General features: G+C 35.9%; 1 long non-coding RNA gene across 1 annotated transcript in view; it reads left to right on the top strand.

The window, feature by feature from the left end:
• LOC128628503 (uncharacterized) overlaps window positions 1-11,243 on the top strand; it is a 53,341-nt gene extending 42,098 nt beyond the window's left edge. The window contains exon 5 of the long non-coding RNA XR_008392909.1: window positions 8,672-11,243. This is a non-coding gene — a long non-coding RNA (uncharacterized LOC128628503). The remainder of the gene's footprint in view (window positions 1-8,671) is intronic.
• Window positions 11,244-21,029: the final 9,786 nt, after the last annotated feature.

The raw sequence follows: 21,029 nt of genomic DNA, 5'->3' as shown, positions 1-21,029 counted from the left end.
CAGGGAAGTTCACCTTGGATCAGGTGTCCATAGTTCATACTGGGCTTCATTACACAAGCACAATTAATTAAATCACTGACCATGTGACTTATTCTGCAGAGCACTTTTCCCCGTGGCTCAAAGCCTCAATCCTTTGCATCTCGTGGTGGTCTTTCTGACGTGGGCAGCCTCTTGTCTGAGTCACTTCCTTAAATCGTAGACCCTGAGTCACCCCATTAGGATAAACGATTGATATCAGGGCCACCAACCTCAGAGATGCTCCTATGACTCAAGAAGTTCTAAGAATTTAGAGGCTACTTTCTAGGAATCCAGGCCAAGGGTCAATCAGATGTTTTTATTTCAGGGGTTTAGAAGCTACCTTTCAACTGAATTTCTTAGTATACAGATAGGTACTATAATTATCTGTGCTTTTTAAATGAAGAAACTCAGGCTCAGAGTGGTTAGTAGACTTATCCCACACCACAAAGTTGCAGGCAGAAGAGCCAAGTTTTGAAATTGGACAGCTTGTTTCCAAAGTTCATATCTTAAGTTATTATTTTTAATATTCTAAATGCTAGCCATTAATTCAAATCTGCATGGCGTAGTGTTAGAGTACAGAGCTACATTTTTTTAGTCAATACCAGGTTACCTTGATGAAGTCATTTGTATTTCTGGGACATGATTTAAAAACATCGTTTATAAAATGTAATCATGGCATTAGTCATTCATTCAAAAATTTTTACTTAGTGTCTACAAGGTTGTAGTCATTGTTCTGGGCCCCAGATGAGCTTGAAATCCTCTTGCAACTGTAAGAATCTATGATTCTTCACTATGAGAAGAACATTTTACATTATGGATGGCTCCACAATGTCTAGTCAACATTCGTTTTTAGCATAATTTTCCCTTCGTATAGGAATGTGGGCAATGCAACATCAAGAGACAAGATCATAGAGAAGGATATTTGAATGGGGTATAAAGTTCTTAAAGAGAAAACCACAGACCCCAGAAGGCACCACTTGTGCTAAAAGCCCATGATGCCAAACCTAGATTTAAAACCCGAGCTAACTGCAGTTTCAATCTCTCCCAGAAACATAATCATAAGCAACTGAAATTTTTCTGGTCCACACCAACGAGGTAATCAGGCCCTCTCCACCCCTCACAGGAAACGGGAGACAAGCAGCAAGATGAAACCCCTATCTATTCCTTCCCCCAGAAAGAAGGCTCAAAAGGAACCTTTATTTTCTTTTGCTAATAATTTCCTTGTCACACCCTTCTTATAAAAATATTTCATTCTGTACAATCCCTGCGAGTGTCCTCTCAGTTACTAGATGGGATGCTGCCAGATTCCAGTTCATGAACTGCTTAATAAAGGCAATTAGATCTTCAAATGAAGATTTTGCTTTTTTAACAAAAGATAGGCACACAAGTCAAGGAATAAAAACATGAAGCATGAAAATCAAGGCATTAATTAAGAGTTCATTAGCAGTTCATTAAAGAATGAAAGCTACAAACTCTCACAAATATTTCATTTTATGTAAATTTCCAAATAAAGCATAATTATGTAATTATATATTTCTAAAAAGGGGAAATTATAGACAGAAAAACTTTAAAAAATTTAAAAAATATTTTCTTTTTTAAAAAATATTTTTAGAGAGAGGGGAAGGGAAGGAGAAAGAGAGGGAGAGAAACATCAGTGTGTGGTTGCCTCTCATGTGTCCCCCACTGGGGACCAGGCTGCAACCCAGGCATGTGCCCTGACTGGAAATCAAACCATGACCCTTTGGTTCACAGCTCCCGCTCAATCCACTGAGCTACACCAGCCAGGGCAGAACTTTAAAATTTTGTAAGGAGAGAAGTGACATCGCCCAGATGCAAATATAGGTCATTTCTGACTTCGCTCCCTCTTTCAAGAAATACAACTGACAGCTATTCATGGACAAGGCACACTGGGGGTATCCTAGACCATGGGGTTGAGGCAGAAGCACAACCATGCACCACAAGAGACCCAAACAGACCACATTGGAAGGATCAGAGGAACAAAGCACACGGACCACATTGCTCCTCCCCCAGCCCAGTTCAGAGCCACGCCGAGAGGTCCTCTCTCAGCCTACACTTCCTCCAGCGCTGTGGGTCACTTCTTGAAAGCCTCGATACTAGTCTTGCCCTATGTGTGTTACATTACCACTGGGAATCTGATTGTGACAGACAAGGGGGAATGGGGTTGCAACAATGGTCACTTGAATCTTGGCAGCCCGAGTTCCTACCTTCAGCGCCAAGTAGATGTCCCAGTCAGTGGTTTTGCTCATCTGCAGAGCCAAGACCGGTGGCATAGTCCCTCAAGGGAGTGCAGCAAGGTGAAGGTCTGCCTGATTTGGGTCCTTAAACAAAGAGCTGTCCCAGCCAGTCTGCCTGTCCTTCCCGGCGAGTTGCTGAGTCATAGCCTCTCCTACCCACTGAGTTTAACTACCTATTGGCCCCAGCTGACCAGAGAGCCAGACTGGGAACACCTGGGAGACGGTTGGACCTGGCTGCTTCACCTCCCCCCGGCAGGGAGCTGAATCATAGCCGGACTTGCAGCTGAGGGTAGGTCTCAGCCCCTCCCGACCAGAAACCCTGATTAAAAACACGTGGGAGTCTGCTCGGACCTGGACTTCCCATCCGAACTCCACAACAAAAACTGTTAGATCTAATCTGTGAGTTCATTAAATTTCAGAATACAAAATCAACTTAGGAAAATCAGTAGTATTTCTATACATTAACAACAAGTTTTCTTAAAAAAGAAACAATGTAATTGCATTCACAATAGTATCAAGAACAATATGATACTGAAGAATAAATTTGATTATGGAGGTGAAAGATCTTTATATTGAAAACTGAAAAACATTGATGAAAGAAGTCAAGTACACAAATAAATGTGAAGGTAACATATGTTCATTGATTGGAAGAATTAGTATTGTTAAAATGTCCATATCTCCTAAAGCCATCTACACAGTGTTTGGCAGAAGTAAAACCTGCTTGAGTGTGGTTGGTAGGATAATACTGTGTTTTGCTGTGTATAATGTGTTCCCATGTATACTGTGTACTCAGGATTTTTGGCCCAAATTTTCAGGAAAAAATCTTTTGTTTAAATTTTTTAATTCAATTTATTTACTTATGTATATTTAGGAGCAAAATCAATGATCATATTTCAGGGCATTATTTTTCACATGGATATCATTATTGCTTTCTAGAGTTACATGTGTAATGGATAAGAATAAATAAAAGAATTAAAGACATTTATATAGATATGGAATTAGTATTACTCATGTATAATGTGCATCCCATTTTTCCCTCAAAAATGTGGGCCAAAAATGTGCATTATACACAGCAAAATATGGTAACATAGGTGTAATAATTTATAGTTTTAATTTAAACATTTTACTTAAAATGTCATATGGTATGCTTGAGTTTGACACTGTTATGTCACAGAATTATGAGCTTATGACTTTATAATAAAAGATTTTGTAATAAAAAGTGAAAATATTTGTGCTGGAACCCTGTAGATTCAATGCATTTCCTATTAAGATTTCCAATGACATCATTTAGGGAAATAGAAAACTAATCCTAAAATTTATGTGGATCCATAAAAGATCCCAAATAGCAAAGGCAATCCTGAAAAAGAACAATAACAAAACAGAGGGCATCACACTAACTGAAACTGAGCTATGTTATAAAACTATAATAATCAAAATATATGGTACTGTGATAAAAATAGACAATAAACCAATGGTGTATAATCAGGAACCCAGAAATAAAACTATGCAGTCAGCTAATATTTGTCAAGGGTGCCAAGTGTAATCAATGGAGAAAAGGCATTTTCTTCAGTAAATGAGAAAATTGTATATTTACATGTAAAAAAGTTAAGCTAGACACTTATATAACTCACAAAAATTAACTCAAAGTTGACTTTTGTCAGTAGTATAAGATGAGAGTCCAGTTTCAGCTGACAACTGAAACCATGAAACTCCTAAATTAGAAGGCGGTGGCATACAGCTCTTTGACGTGGGTTTTGGCAATGATTTTTAGATATGACACCTAAAGCACAACAACAAAATAACAAATAAGCAGGTGCAACTGTATTAAACTAAAATGCTTCTTCACAGCAAAAGGAATAATCAACAAAATACAAAGACAACCTACCAAATGGGGAAGATATTTCCAAACCATAAATCATAAGGAGTTAATATTAAATAAACATAAAGAACTCATACAACTCAGTAGCAAAAACAACAAAAAAAATCTAATTAAAAAATAGGCCAGAGACTTGATTACACAGCAGCTAAAAGAGATATACAAAGAGGAACAGGTACTTGAAAAGGTGCTGACCATCACTAATCATTAGGGAAATGCAAATCAAAACCACAATGAGATATCACCTCACACCCGTTAGAATAGATAGCATCAAAACTCCAGAGACAGAGCTCTGGCCAAGATGGAGGCGTAGGTAGAAATGGTCCACTTTCTCACACAATCAAAAGAAGGGTAACAACCCATTTAAAAACAAAAACCAGTTGATGGAGACAACTGTACTTGAAGAACAATTTTTAAAAAGTTTAAAGAGTAATAAAATAAAACCCCCAAAACAATAAGAACTGCAAGAAAAACAAACAGCATGGAAGTCTGACAACTTAGGAGTTAAAGAAACATTCATCCAGACCGGAAGGAGGGATGGGGACAGGCAGCTGGGGCAGACAGGGCATGCGGTAAGGTGACAAACTGCCCAAGCAAGGCGGAGCTGGCTGTCCAGGCAGTACCACATTTGTGCACAGATAGCCCGGGAGGAACAACTGGGGGGAGAGATAGACCACACAACCCAGGGTTTCAGTGCCAGGAAATACAGCCTCAAAACCTCTGGCTGTAAGAACCTGTGGCTATTGTGGCAGTGGGAGAAACTCTCAGCCTCACAGGAGAGTCTGTTGGAGAGACTCACAGGGTCCTAGGGCATACACAAACACACCCACAGGGGAATCAGCATCTGAAAGGTCACAATCCACTGGTGGGAAGTGGGGGAAGTGACTGAAAGTGGGTGAGAGTCATGCAAGCAGCACTGTTCACTCTTGGATCCCTCCTCCAAGGACACTGCCATGAAGCTGCAAAGACAGTTGCCCCACCCTGGTGAACACCCAAGACTCCACCCCTTACAATGTAACAGGTGTGCTGAGGCAAAGAAACATGGCCCAAATGAAAGAACAGACTAGAGCTCCAGAAAAAGAACTAAGCGACGAGGAGATAGCCAATCTTTCAGGTGCAAGGTTCAAAACACTGGTAATCAGGATGCTCACAGAAATGATTGAGTTTGGTCACAAAATGAGAGAAGAAATGAATGCTATACAAATGGAAATAAAGGAAAATGTACAGGGAACCAACAGTGAATGAATAAAACCAGGACTTAAATGATTTGGAACGAAAGGAAGAAATAAACATTCAACCAGAACAGAATGAAGAAATAAGAATTCAAATAAATTAAAGGGTTAGGAACTGTCAGGACAACTTTAAATATTCCAACATCTGAATCAAAAGGAAAAGAGGGAGAGCAAGAAATTGAAAACTTATTTGAACAAATAATGAAGGACGACTTCCCCAACGTGGCAAAGGAAATAGACTTCCAGGAAGTCCAAGAATCCCAGAGAGTTCCAAAGAAGTTGGATCCAAGAAGAAACATGCCAAAACACATCATAACACTACCCAAGATTAAGTAAGGAAAGAATCTTAAAAGGAACAAGAGGAAGGGAGACAAATGAGTTCCCATAAGGCCATCAGCTGATTTCTCAAAAGAAACCTTTCAGTCAAGAAGGGGCTGGAAAAATGTATTTGAAATCATGAAAGGCAAGGGCCTACCTCCAAGATGACTCTATCCAGCAAAGCTATCATCTAGAATGGAAAGGCAGATAAAATGCTTCCCAGATAAGGTCAAGTTAAAGGAGTTCATTATCGACAAGCCCTTATTATATGAAATGTTAAAGGAACTTATCTAAGGAAGAGAAGATCAAAAACTATGAACAGCCAAATGACAACAAAATCACAACTATCATCAAAGGAACCTAAAAAAAACAACAAAAACTAAGCAAACTAGAACAGGAACAGAATCACAGAAATGGAGATCACATTGAGGGTTATCAGTGGAAAGGGGGAAAATGGGGGAAATGATACAGGAAATAAGAGGCATATTTGGTAGGTACAAAATAAACAGGGGAAGATTAAGAATAGTATAGGAGCTCTGGTTGGTGTTCTATGGCTGGTGTGGGTCAGTGAATTGAGCATGTACTGCAAACAAAATGTCGCTGGTTCAATTCCTAGTCAGGGCACATGCCTGGGTTGTGGGCTGGGTACCCAGTGGGGGACACATGAGAGGCAACCACACATTGATGTTTCTTTTACTCTCTTTCTCCTTCCCTTCCCCTCTCTCTAAAAATAAATAAATAAATAAATAAAATATTTTAAAAAAGGAATAGTATAGGAAATGGAGAAGCAGAAGAACTTACATGTACAACTCATGGACCCATGAACTAAGCAGGGGGGAATGCTGAAGGTGGGGGGTAGCAGGGCAGAGGGGGATAAAGGGGAAAAATTGGCACAACTGTAATAGCATAATCAATAATATATATATTATTTTTAAAGAATTTTAAAATTTTTATTTCTTAAAATTTTTTTAATTTAATTATTTTTCAACTACAGTATTCTGTCTTTTACTCCCATCCCAGCCCACCCCACCCCGTGCTCCCCACCTCCCTCCCATTTCCACCCCCCTTACTTGTTGTCCATGTGTCCTTTATACTTGTTCCTGTAAATCCTTCCCCTTTTCCCACTGAAATTCCCTCCCCTCTCCCCCCTGGTCACAGTCCCCTTGTTCTCTATTTCAGTGTCTTTGTTTTTATTCTGCTTGCTTGTTTGTTTTGTTGTTTAGCTTCCTGTTAAAGGTGAGGTCATATGGTATTTGTCTTTCAATGCCTGGCCTATTTCACTCAGCATAATGCTTTCCAGTTCCATCCAAGCTGTTACAAAGGGTAGTAGCTCCTTCTTTCTCTCTGCTGCATAGAATTCCATTGTGTATATGTACCACCATTTTTTGATTCATTCATTTACTGATGGGCACCTAGGTTGCTTCCAGCTATTGTAAATTGTGCTGCTATAAACATAAAATATATTTTTAAAAAGAGCTGTAAAAAACCTCAGGAGATAAATGCTTGAGTACATGAAGAAGAGGAAATGCCTTTGTGCTGTTGTTGGGATTGTAAATTGATGTAGCCACTATAGAAAACAGTATAAAAGTTTCTCAAAAAGTTAAAAATAGAACTATAATATGATACAGCAATTCTACTTCTGGGAATATATCTGAAGGAAACCAAAACACTATGTTGAAAAGGCATCTGCACCCCATTTGCACGGCAGTATTACTTATAACAGCCAGGACATGGAAACAACGTAATATTTACTGATGGATGAATGGACAAAGAAAATGTGATCTTGTGTATTTATCTGCACATATAGATATAGATATCTATACACACAGTGGAATATTGTTCAGTGATGAAAAGGAAGAAATCCTGACATTTGCAACAACATGGATGAAACTTGATGGCATTTTGCTAAGTGAAATAAGTCAGACAGAGAAAGACAAATATTATATGACCTCACTTTTACACAGAATCAAAAAAGAAAAAGAAAAACCACACTGTACTTGCCTTATGTCAATATCACAATAAAAATAGGAAAGAATAAAAATAAAGATTTATAAAAAGCAACATGTTGAAGTTAGCATATGATTATAGCATAATAATAATATATGTGGAATAATAATAATAGTGAAAATAATAATAGTACTAACTGGCAGAAGAAAGTTCAATGAATTACAGCACATTACTGTCAAGGTTTTTAATGTGGTTCTCACCTTGATAAAACTCATAGCAATGCAATTTGGTAGCTTATAAAATACATTAATATCTGTTTACTTTAATCCCTGTTTCCAAGAACTAAACATATATCAGCAATGATGAGAGAAAAACTACATCTATGAAAATGTTCAGTGAAGCATCATTTATTTTTAGCAAAAAGTTGAGGGAGAGTTTAAATAACAATAAAATGGGAAATGATTGTATCACTTATGGTATATCCACTCCATGTAATATTCTGTATAATTTAAAATGCTATTTAAGAAATAACGTGGCATGAAAGAAAGTTAAAATAGTAAGTAAAAAAAGTAGGGTGCAAAACCAGAAGAATAGCCAAATAATGTTTTTATCATTCTGCGTGTCCAGATGAGAAAAATAGATTGTGCCCCTTGTCTTTTAACCAGCTAGTTAACTGTGGCTGACTTTCCTGCTGTATATTTGCACATCTTGACGGAGGGAAAATGAAATCACTGGTAACTTTTGGATTAGCTAATTTCTCCATGAACATATTTATATGCTTTTTAAAATCTTTATTAATGACAGACACCTCAAATTGGTACCTGAGTACATAGTATCCTGGCCTCAGCATCTGCATCAACATCGAAGTAGGCAAAGTAAGTGCATAGTCCCACTTTCAATTTATGAGAGTTCTTCTCTGTGTCCCAGCCCTTTAGTGAATTTTTGTGCAGAAACTACTTGTATAACCTCAGCAGGCAAAACAAAATCCCCACTCTTCAGGGCTCAGGATGCATTTTCTTCTTCAGACTTGACACAATTGTGGAAACTCAACTCTGACAGGATTGGCGTGTGAAGGAAATTGACGAGGACAGAACAACTAAGAAACAAGGAGAAGAGGCGTGCCCAAGAAGGACAGTGCAGAGCTTCAAGGACATGCCAGGAATCAGCCTGCCGCACAGAGACATCTCTGTAAAGAGTGACAGAACCAACTCCATGCTGCCACCGAGGTGGGACAGCTCAATTTGAAACAAACCAAGGCCGATGCTGCAATTCAACGTATGATGTTCAAGGAGAAACTTTGGATAAGGACTCAAAAGACAGCTTTGCTGGTGTAACCATGTTGCCAAAAAACTGTATCTTTCACCCAGACTTTATTATTGATAATAAATTTCTTTATCACTGGCAAAAACAACCAATCAGAAATCACCAAGAGACCTTTTCTAGGTAGATAGGGTTTTTATACTGGGTGCTTTTACTATTGTCATTCTACTCATAGACTTAGGAGAAAAAGGAATCTGGGTAGTACTGAAGTTGATGAGAAAAAAATAAAATAGTTGGGGTAATGGACAAGGAAAAAAACCTAGTACAAAACTGTGAGCTGTTATGATGCAAGAAAATGGCTGCATGCAGAAGACATGGGAAGTAGGCACTGCTTAATAAATACCACAGCTAGTTAGAGTGAAAGGCCACATGTCCTGGAGTGCCAATCCTCTTTACGAAGTGAAAATTCCCTGGAGAGTTTGCCAAAAGCTAGAATTTCACCTCATTCAAAACTGCTTTCCTAACACAGAGATCTTGAAAAGACACCTTCACCTGTCATTCTTAGAAATCAGGTTTTTTCCCCTTGCTGGACATGCATTAATTGCTGATGACAGCAGCGGACATCTGACCACTGCACAATCATCACATGTGTGTAAATATCTCCCATTTCGTATGTCATCATTATCTCCCTGGTGGATATCCATCACATTTTAAATTATTCAGTGGCAACAGATTTTGAACTAGTGTAATCACAATACCCAGTCTCATAGTTAAGACATGCTTAACATGGATTGCACTAGGTTACATTTGACAGAGATTGTCAGCAGGCCAGTCAAAAGAGATGGGTTTTCCTCCACTCCCCATCTTTCTCTGAAGGAATCTAACAGACGAGCATCATTAATTAAGCAGACAGTAATTTCTATCTTACACCATTTCATGTAATAGAATTAACATGGTTTGGAAAACAAAAGTGAACTGGGTACAAATACAGGCTCTTCCATCATGCACGCTGCCATGAACAATTTTGCACTTACTATTATTTATCTTAATGCATGGTTTATTTATTTTGTTTTCTTCTTCCTCCTCTAAAATATAAACTCCCTAACAGTAGGGCTTTTTGACCATAAATGTACTTCATATGTATTATTACCTGAATGATACAAGAACTCACTCTCCAGAGAATTTCCAGCTTGTTCCACCACTTGCAGAGACCAGTGGGAGCATTATGTTCGGAGGGGTAGAAAGATGCACCCCAAAGATACTGGTTATATGGCATCTCACCAACAGCATCAAGCACAATGCCTGAATTTATAGAGCTTGTATGATAAGTACATTTATCAAAGTAAAATTTAAAATATGTACTAACATTTTATGGTCTATAAATTTTATATCTTTAAGGAAATACATCCTGACCTATGATTGAAAAATTAGCTGACCGACACCTCAAGTTCAACAAATATTTTATCAAGTAATCGAAAAGTTTTCTTTCCCCACAACTACTCTTTGGTTATAAATATAGGCTTTAATTTCCAAATTGTAATTCATTTAATAAATTACACCACTGTTGCATACTGGCACTCAGTGAAATAATGTTGCCTCAAATCAACCAACAAGCCAAGAATCTTCTTTGACTCATGCATTCTTTATTTACTCAACAAATTTTTATGGAGTGCCTACTATGTCTTCAGTGTGACTCTAAGAAATTTTAAACAAATAGTATTAAACAAGACAGGAAAAAATTCTGTTCCCATAAAATTCCTCCTCTCAAATATTTATTTCTAGGAAGATAAGATTTAAATACATGTAACACAAATATAAAAATAAATGTGTAATAAAACGGTAGGTCATTAATTGTTGTAAGAAACAATTCAAGTTTAATGATATCAACTGTCATATAGATATTCTCTTAGATTGAGTGGTTAAGAAAGGTCTCTCTGAGGAGGATACATTTGTAAAAATACCTGAATGAAGGAGGCATGGAATCACAAGAGCACCTGAGGAAAGAACACTCCATCAGAGAAAGCAGCTGATGCAAAGGCTCTGCAGGGGAAATGCATGTTTTGCTTGATCAGGGTGCTCAAGAGACAATGGAAGAGGAAGTGGTGGAGATAGAAGTTGGATGAAATTGGTTCCTAAAGGCTATTGTAAGAACAATGGGTTGTATTCTAAAAACAATGCAGAAGTATTTAAGAGATTTATATTTTTAATAATAAACAAATAAAATTTTAATTAAGTCAAATTGAAGAAAACTTGAGTTTTCATTGTGTAATGTGAATTCATAGCTCTAAGTGCAGAATTTGGAAGTAGTAAATGTGAGTGCATACAAAGAAGAATAAATATCCAGGTAAAAATAATCTGAAATGACTAGACTCATCCTTTACTTTGTCCTCTCATCACTTAATATTTTCCTGTGTTTTAATCAATGTTGAACCCCCCCCAAGAACTATTTAAGAAATGAGTGATTTAAAGAAGGAAAAATTGTATCACGGTTATTTTATATTTCTGCAATAAATTTTTTTACTTTCTTGAGGTCTTGGATATACAAAAGAAATCTATATGCCTACAAACTATAAATAACTAGTGACAAGTGACAAGTGTCTATTAAGCTGTCTTGATCATGAGTGAAGCAATCCCTTGAAGAGACACTGGGTTTGATCCCTTCTTTGAAGATGCTGTGCTGTAACCAGGCCAAATAATCAAAACATCATGTCTTTGAGCTAATCTCTCTGATCACATGGGTATAACACAATGTTTAATCTTTTCATTGTTCACCTAAAGATTCTTTAATTAGCATGGCATTCTCATGAGTGTGCCAGTCTGCTGAGTAGAATTCATTTATTTAATGCTAAGTAAATTCACAAAATTTTGCTAAGTTTCATCTCTGTGACACAAAGCATAAACAAATGTCATTTGAAAATTGACCTAATTCTACCAGATGTGATAAAAGAAGACAATGTCAAAAGTATGTGAAATCCACTTTATGTCAGTGACAACATTTCTATATGAGCATTAATACAGAAAGCAAAGAAAAGTCAGACCTGGAAGAAAGTTCATACATTAGGGAGGGGCAGACATTGAGTGCAAACCATATGTCACCATTCGCTTCCATGGCTCTGTGTCATTGGTAGTATCATTGGTAGTATCTCCTATCATGTTTGAGAGAAAGTTATATTCCTGTTCAGAAGGAATCCAGGAATAGAGCTAGTGGGAAGAACATGAGGTAAACAGTCTGGCCCATAGTAGGCAATCAATAAATGGTGACTAATTAATTATGAGATGTTAGGCCATGACTCTGCCAATAATCAATGTATAAATGCATGTGTATGTGTGTGCATGTTTGTGTTTATTGATATAGTATGTTGTGCCAAAGGTAATTCTTGATTACTTAGCAGGGTTCTAATAAAGAGTCCAACACAGAAATAAGGAATCTAGGGTAGAAGTCTCAGGATGCAGATGATTGGTATCTGAAACATGTGTCTACTGGAAGCTTGGACTTGACCCCAGGATTGGAGTGCTTAGCAGAGTACTTTTCATTAGATAACATGCAGTGTCGGGGCATCCAATCAAAATGCAGAAGCAAGGAGTGTTTAGACTTGTTTAGAGCTTGTTGGTGACTAAAGGGAAGAGTAAGGATAGATGTGATTCAAGCACAAGAAAACACCTAGTGGTCATTTCTAGGAACACATGAATTTCAATTTTGCATAGATTGTATCACACTGAGGTCCAGCAGAGGAGAGCTGTGTACTACTGTCTTGGGAGGGCAAAATAAAGAATATAACGTGAGAAGTGATAGGTAAGTGAAACCTCAGGCCACATTCCTACATTATTAGACATGTTTGATGAAAGAGATTTCTTAGTGAGTTGAGTCCTTTTGAGAATAGTAATGAAAGTATTTTCACAGTTTTACATTAAAAATATTATAAATGTGAAGACTGCCATCATGTCTAGATTATATTATCAGGTAGAGAACACATTCTGAAACTTTATAGAGCTTTGCTGGGACATTTCAAAGGATTAGATCACAGGTTTAAGCAAACAAACAGAAAGACTTCATGTAAGATATGCATAATATATTTTAACAAAGAATACATCTATAAAATCTTTAAAGTCATATTTATTTTAGGTTTGAGGAAATGACTTTATAACACTAAAATTTTAAGAAATAGTCTAAGAAATACCCACGTTTAAATATATAATATAAATATACACAGTAATAAATAAAATGTTAAATATATTTTAAATTCAGCAGTATAAAATACACAATATTTTCATACCATATTTTTTATCATTTTCTTATATTTTGGTGTCCTTTTTATTAGAAATACATGACCAACACTTTAATACCATTAAGCTTTTTATTGAAAAAAATATTATTGCATTGAACTATAGTCTAAATAATTTATTGAATAACCTAAAAAAAATCTGCTTTGCATATACAATAGTGCAATTTACTTAGTCACAGTATAATAAAAAACACATTTTATACAGAGAATACAAAATAAAATTATGGAATTATGTATCATATTGTCAGACTATCACTCAGTTTAATTACAAAGTCGGTACTTCAAATAAATTCCAGTACGGTGAGAATTAGTTTCAAACAGCTACATAACGAATTTACATTGTTAACTATTTTATCATCTCTCACAAATAAAAGAACATCTGATCATTTATCATGTTACTAGTTGATAGTTGCTACTTGAAGAAATTGCTACTTGAAGTTGACTGTTTCTGTATGTGCATATGTTTGGGAAAACACTATTTTGAACAAAGATTATGGTCCAAAACTGAAAAATAAAGGATATATTCATTAAGAATACACACTCACAGGCCTGGCTGTATAGTTCGGTTGGTTAGAGCATCATCCCGATACACCAACGTGGCAGGTTTGGTCCCTGGCTAGGGCACATAAAAGAAGCAACCAATGAATGTATAAGTAAGTGAAACAACAATTTAATGTTTCTATCTCTCTCTCTCTCCTCTCCCTTCCTCTTTCTCTGAATCAATTTTTTAAAAAAGAATACACACTCACATACACATTCACATGTGTGTGTACACCCATTTTGTGTATTTCCACAGGCTTGATTTATGTTTCTGCCAAGATGCTCTTGCTCCTCATGTTTAAGAAAAGCCATGGGGTGCAAAATGAGGCAGTGACTTCGGGAGTGGAATTAAGAACCTGTATTGGGAGTTCTCCCCCTGATACAAAACTGCATTTAAAAAAAAAAGGAACAACTTTGGCTTGTCTAATATTGGCTTATTCTAAACCTAATCCATCTGACCACTGCTTTCATTTTTAATATAGCTTAATCCAAAGCAATGCAACAGTCACCTTCAAATGTCTACCTAATAGAAGAAGTGGATAATACGTTTGCTGGAATGAAATGATAACCTGTGAAAATCCTCTAGACCCCGGTTTATTGGCAAAGAAACTCACATTTCAGTAGGAAACTCCCATGTTACTGTGAAGTAGTTTCAATGTGAGACAAAGGGCAGAAACACTGCTTTCCTGACTTCTGGTCACTCACTTGCTTTTTAATAATGTATCTATTTTCCAAAGAGTGTGCATTGCTCTTCAGGAGTTAAGTAATTTAAAGAATCAAAATTAAACCTTTCCTTGGGAATTACTGTGTCAGAGACAAGCACCAGGTCAACTTTGCCCCAAGTATGTTAGCAATATACTGATAACAGGTATCAGTTAGTTACGTACATACTGATGTGTGAGATTCAGGTTCTTTTCATTGTGCTTTTGGAAAACTGGGTCTGATATTTCTATATTTTTCTTCAGAATATTTAACTATCTGAAAACTTGTGGGGAAATTTCCAAGGAAGTTTAAGAAATGTGCTGCTGGTTTGAGATGATCAGCAATGTTATTTCACTGGGAAGGAGGCAGTGAGCCTTCCCTGCAGCCTGGGGAAGGCATCTTCGTAGACGTCTAGAACGCTGGCACACCAAGAGGGGCCCTAGGGGGCAGGGGATCTGCATATCTCTAATAATTGTTCCAAATGGCTGAACTACACCATGCTTTAGGGTCAGCTTGAAAGTACCACAGCACAATTTAGAAGCTGTGTTGCTGCTGGTGTCTCTCATCTGTTTGACAGATGAATTTTTCATGATTTTGTCCACATTTTATGAAGGTTTGACTGTAACAGATTACAACACAAAGCCACATAACTAGTCTCTACAGCCCTCCTGCCAATTTGAAATTAGTCAAGGTTTCAATACTTTTGGGGTTATAGTTGTTTAACTATAAAACCATAATCATCGCAACCGTGCTAACTATTGTCCATAAGGTTAATTATGAGTATTATGAAACATCTCCCTCTATAAAATTTCCCACATATTTCACTGTTTTTTGCCCCAATCACTCTGCAACAATGTCTCTGGTCAAGGTAACAAGCACTACACAACTGAAAAAACAGTTACTTTTCCATCCTCTTTGTACTCAACTCAGCAACATACAACAGGGTTGACCACCCTCACTTCTAGGAATCACTTTCTTTACTGGCCTTGTAGGAAGCACATGGTTCTGAATATTTTTTCTTTAGAAACTGAGAGTTTATCATGGTCTCATTCCTCTTTCCTTCTCTTACTTCTAGTCTTCAGGTTGAAGTCATACAGGGCTCAGTCCCTGAACCTCTTCTTTGCCTTACCTGTCCCTGTTGATGTTCTTCAGGTCAATGGCATCAAATACTCCTGTACATGGATAATTCCCAAATGTGTGTTTTCTTCACACCTCTACTCAAACGCCAGGCTCTTATTTCCAACTACTGACTCAGAATCTCCACTTCAGTATTTAATAGGCATCTCAGAATTTCTAATCTTGTCCTCCTCTCCTCTCCTTCTCCTGCACTGTTCCTCATTTCAGTTCACAGTAAATCCATCCTTCTAGCTGATTGTGAAAAAACTATTGTCATCTCAGATTCCTCTCTTTGTTTTATACCTTATACCCAATATGAAGCATACTGTTTCAGTCCCACCTGAAGAACAAATGTAAAGTTTCACCACTTTTCAACAAGATTATCACTGAGCAAGTCACCAAATGCTCTTGTCTGAAACATTTCATTCAAACTGCCTCCTTCTCCCTACCTTCACTCCCTTAGAGATTCTTCACGATGCAATAGCTGAGTGATCCTGGTAAAACTAAGACAAATCATTTTGATCCTCTGCTAAAATTATCCAATAGCTTCTCATCTCACAATGAAAGCCAGGCATTATAATGGTTGACAAGATCCTAAATAACTGCTCCAGAATTACTTCTCTTATCACCTGTAATTCATCCCCTGAAACCTTATTTCCAAGTCACAGTGCTCTCTGCTATTTCTAGAACATGGAGCTCAACCACAGTTTGTTGAAACCCAATCTTTTCTCAACCTGGAATGCTCACTTCCTCACTTGCTCTCACAGTGAAGCTTCCCCTAACCTGATTTATAATTGTACTTTACCCACTACTTCCACTCAATCCCCTTTATTTGCCTTTCCTACTTACTTCCCTCAAAAGCATTTATCATCTGGCATATTAAATACTTCACTTGTTGGTTCTGTTTTTTCATAACTCAACTAGAATTAAACTACAGTATGGAAGGGTTTTTTGTTTGTTTTAGTCATATATGGTATATCTTCCGCAATAAGATTATTACCTAGTTTATGGCTCTTAATAATTAGTTGTTGTGCGGGGGGTGGGCCAGGAAGGGAGTACAAGGCAGAAAACTGTACTTGAAAAATAATTAAATTAAAAAAAAATAAAGTAGATAAGTAAAAAATAAAATACTTTTATTTTGTACTATTTGTTTTTAGTATATACCTATTATAGTTACAAGTGATTGTCTCTTCCTTTTCATTAAATATTCTGCTTAAAATTCTATCTATAAGTCAATAACATTTCATTCAACATTCCTCCATTGATAAAAGTGGAGATTTTTCTTCACCCCTTCCACATGCATGTTTTCTCAAGGATGATTGGTGTCATCAAGTGCACTTTTGTAGCATCTTCTAAATGTGAAGACTCAAATTCATTTGAAATGGCCATAAAATAATTTTGTCCATAGATTTTAAATTTCTTATACATGTTGTTTCTATAATTTCCCCTTTGAAGAATTTTCCTTAATAGGAAAAGTAAGATAAAATCTGATTTAGGTAACACTATACTTTTTTCATTAGATTATTTCTCTGTAGCAGGAAGCACTAATCAGAAACAAAAGGTCAACTTCATTTGGTTTTTCCAATAAATGGGATGTTAACAAAACATTAACCTAAACTCTGTTCATTTGGATGCACGTCTGTTGTGTTACTATTTATGGATGTATGGCACTTCAACAATTATTTTTAATCTTTTCCTTTTTGAATTTATATTAGATTTTTTTAGAGGACTACATGTTCCCACCTCACTGGAACCTTATATAGTTGTGGGTTTCCTCTTGTGATGCCATAACTTTTATAATTTCCCACTTTGGGGTATAAGTTATCTTTTATTTAAATGGTGAAGTCTGCTTCCTCCTAGTTCAAGATAGCATATCTAGTGAGCATTTTCATCACTGATAATACAGGACAGTCATTTGCATGCCATCAGTTCATATCCATCTATCTTTGTCCCTCAAAATTAAGTGCCTCGTATATGCTCTCTGGTCTAAACTTCTCAGGGATTAAATTGTCACAAAGACAATTATAAAAATTTATTGGATTTCCAATGAGTTCTCCATAATTATTCTGTTCTGGATCTATGTCTATTTTGTAATCTATTTAAGGACAGTCATCCACATTACTTTGTTCTGTGCTGGAACATTTGTAAACTATTTTTATAAGAAATATTTTATTTTGTTTCCTTTGGATTCACTCAATGTTTATCGATGTTCATTTATAATTACTTTTTTTGAGGTCAATACAAGATTAAATTCCTTGATATTTGATGCCTTTCCTCCATTTTTCTATTTTCTTTAGAAAATTTAGAATTTCTCCTGCCACATCCAAGTGAAAAGTCTCATCCCACAACTGTCTAGTTATATCTAGATAACTACATCTTTTTATGTTAAAATGTCAAATTCTCTCTCTCGCTCCCCCACACCTTTTTCTCACCAGCACCAGAGATGCTTTCTGTGACTATTTTCTTAGTATTAAGAAATTAAATTAACCTTTCAATTTCATTTCCCTCATCTGTACAGAGGAATGATAACATTGACCTCAAAAAATAGTTGTGAAAGCCAAAGCAAACCTGAGAAAGAACAAAGTTAAAGGTATAATGCTACCTGACATCAAACTATATTACAAGGCCACAGTAATCAAAACAGCATGGTACTGGCATAAAAACAGATACACAGATTAAGTGATCAGAATAGAGAGCCCAGAAATAAACCTATGCCTATGTGGTCAACAAATCCATGACAAAAAAGGCAAGAATATACAATGGAGTAAAGACAATCTCTTCAATGAAACTAGACCCCTTTCTTATACCATACACAAAAATAAACTCAAAATAGATTAAAGAATTGATAAGAATATAAACCATAAAATTCCTAGAAGAAAAAGTTGGTAGTGAACTCTTTGACATTGCTCTCAGCAATATTTTTTTGATGTATCTCCTCAGGCAAAGGAAACAAAAGATAAAAATGAACAAATGGGATGACATCAAACTAAAAAAGTTTTTCACAGCAAAAGAAACAATTAAAAATGAAAAGACAACCTACTGAGTGGAAGAAAATATTTGTCAGTGACACATCTGATCAGGTTAACATCTAAAATATATAAGGAATTCATACAACTTGATACCAGAATAACAAAAAACAAAAAAATCTCATTTAAAAATGTGCAGAGGACCTGAACAGACATTTCTCTAAACAGGACATACAGATGGCCAATCCACATATGAAAAGGTGTTCAACATCACTAATCATCAGGGAAATGCAAATCAAAACCTCAGTGAGGTATGGCCTCACACCTGTCAGAATGGCTATCGTCAGTACATCAACAAGCAACAAGTGGTGTTGGGGATGTGGAGAAAAGAAAACCTTCATGCCCTGTTGACTCTATGCAAAACCTCAAAAAATAAAAAATAGAACTATCAACAAAATTTCACTTCAAGGTAATTAGTTAAAGAAACCCAAAACATTCATTTAAAAGGATATATGCACTGCTATGTTTATTGTAGCATTATTTACAATAGCCAACATAGAGGTGAAGTAAAGCATCCACTGATAGATAAATGAATAAAGAAGAAGTGGTACATACATACAATGTAAGAGAGCTCAACCGTGGAAACTAAAGGAGTCTTACCATTTGAGACCACACAGGTGGGCCTAGAGGGTATTGCGCTAAGTGAAATAAGTCAAACAGAGAAAGACAAAAACCATATGATTTCACTTAGGTGTGCAATCTAAAACAAACAATAAACAAAAATATGAAACAGGAACAAAGTCATAGACACAAATTGATGGTTGCCAGATGTGAGGAAGCTGGGTGAAAAAGGGAAAGAGATTAAGAGGTGCAGGTTACCAGTCATAAAAACAGTCACAGGCTGAAAAGCACAGCATACGGAATGTAGTCAATAATATTGTAATAACTATGTGTGGTGTCAGATGGACTACATTTAGTGGGGCGAGCACTTCATAAGGTACACAAATACAATCACCGTGTTGTATACCTATGTTGAAACTAATATAATATTGTATGTCAATGATAATTAAAAATTAAAAAGTAAACAAAACAAAGTGTCTATTTAGAAAAATACAATAGTGAAGAATAAATGAAATAATGTGGGGAAAAGCTTAGCCTGACTCCCTTGGCATACAGTAGAACTTCAGTAAATACAGCTCTCCTCCCTGGGAAGCCAAGGTTGAATAAAGTGCCCTTTAATCTTCAGCAGTAGGAGAGTTTGCATTATAATACTCAGTGGGGGATGACTGATCACCTGCATTTCTGCTTAGTTTTCTCTGAAACCCATGTTTATGGGGAATGTACAGTCATACAGGTTTTTCTTTCATTTTAGGAATATAAAGTAATAAAGCAAACTGGAGGACCATTCAAAAATATAAATGTAAAAAATACAAATCTCATGGGCTAGAAAGCATTTGGAACAAATATTTAAAATCATTTGCAAAATTGCATGAATGGTGTTTTACTCATCATCATTCACCAAATTTTATAAATATCTAGTGTAATTGAAAAAAATACACCATGTACTTTTTAACATTTTCCCAGTAAATATCACATAAAAATTCTGAGCATTTCCAAACCCTTATGTCTCCACTTATACACTGGCTGGACACAGTAACCTTTCTGGGAAGAATAAAGAAGACATACTATTTAGTCCCTTTAATATTTGAAAGACTGACCAATGTATTCAAAATGTTATTTTGAGTATATTTTTATTTTGTATTGTCCAGTACTAATGATAGTTTTTATATATTTTCTTATACAAAAATTAAACATTCTCAATTTTATGTGAGTGATTCTTACAATTACAAAATTCTCTTTACATAGTTGTGTGGGAAATAAAGACAACCCAATTTTTCACAGAAACTCGATACTACAAGTGAGATCTGTGTAAAGATTGCTTTTCATTGAAGGGTAGTTTTTTTCCCTCAATCAGAAAACTTCTTGCTATTTCTTATTTTCTATGAAAATATAGATTATATTGATTGAAACAAATTATATAAACTGAAAGCTAGTTGTTAACCATAAAAAGTTATTTTTAATAATTAGTTTGTGTTACTGATCTTTTATTATTATCTGGTGAATAAAACCAAATGTGCATTCATTCATTCAGTCAGTCAACAAACACCTAGAACATACAGTATTATATTCCATTTTATTAATATTAATGATCTTCTTGAATGTTTTCTGTTATTGTTTTACAATACTATGTGAGAATTCATCTAAAAGGGATTTTTAACACTTTTTCCTCTCCCTTTCCATAAAATAGTTTTAAATTTGTCCTATTATTTTTTTCAAGTTACAAGAAATTCTTAAGATGCTCCTATTTCAATATCAGCAATTCATTTCATAGTTATATATTGGTCACATTTTGAATTGGCACCAGTATTTAAATCTGATAATAACCAGAACACTTACATCATTTGGTAGGTAGTGACAATTTGTTTTATTTGTCCCCAAAGAGGCTTTTACACTTA

The sequence above is a fragment of the Artibeus jamaicensis genome, unplaced genomic scaffold (genome assembly GCF_021234435.1).
Source record: "Artibeus jamaicensis isolate MK-2021 breed Jamaican fruit bat unplaced genomic scaffold, CSHL_Jam_final contig_787, whole genome shotgun sequence".
NCBI lineage: Eukaryota > Metazoa > Chordata > Mammalia > Chiroptera > Phyllostomidae > Artibeus > Artibeus jamaicensis.
Note: the sequence above shows the minus strand (reverse complement) of the source record. Positions and strands in the feature narration are given on the sequence as shown.